This window comes from Calidris pugnax, unplaced genomic scaffold (genome assembly GCF_001431845.1).
Source record: "Calidris pugnax isolate Ruff unplaced genomic scaffold, ASM143184v1 scaffold425, whole genome shotgun sequence".
NCBI classification, from domain to species: Eukaryota; Metazoa; Chordata; class Aves; order Charadriiformes; family Scolopacidae; genus Calidris; species Calidris pugnax.
In genome coordinates, this window is record NW_015091137.1 from 329,539 (window position 1) to 329,787 (window position 249).

The following is a 249-nucleotide window of genomic DNA, read 5'->3' on the forward strand; positions in this document are numbered from 1 at the left end:
GGGCGGGGGGCGGGGGGGCCTGCCTGGGCAGTGGGGCTGGGGTCTCACCACCCACCCCGTGCCCCCGCAGCCTCTCCCGCCTCCTGAGCGAAGCCCGGCAGGTCCTGCTCCGCACCGACGGGCAGCGGCTCCTGCGCAGCTTCTCACGACTCCTGCCGGTCCTGCGCAGGCTCCAGGGGAACGGGGCTCAGCAGAGGGGTGAGCACCGGGGATGGGGGGTGCTGGGGGAGCGAGACCGCCCCTGGCTGA

The 249-nt window shown here is 75.9% G+C and overlaps 1 protein-coding gene across 1 annotated transcript in view; it reads left to right on the forward strand.

Annotated features, from left to right (window-relative positions):
• ABCA7 (ATP binding cassette subfamily A member 7) overlaps positions 1–249 on the forward strand; it is a 16,822-nt gene that overhangs the window by 2,552 nt on the left and 14,021 nt on the right. The gene's annotated exons all lie outside the window — the stretch shown is intronic.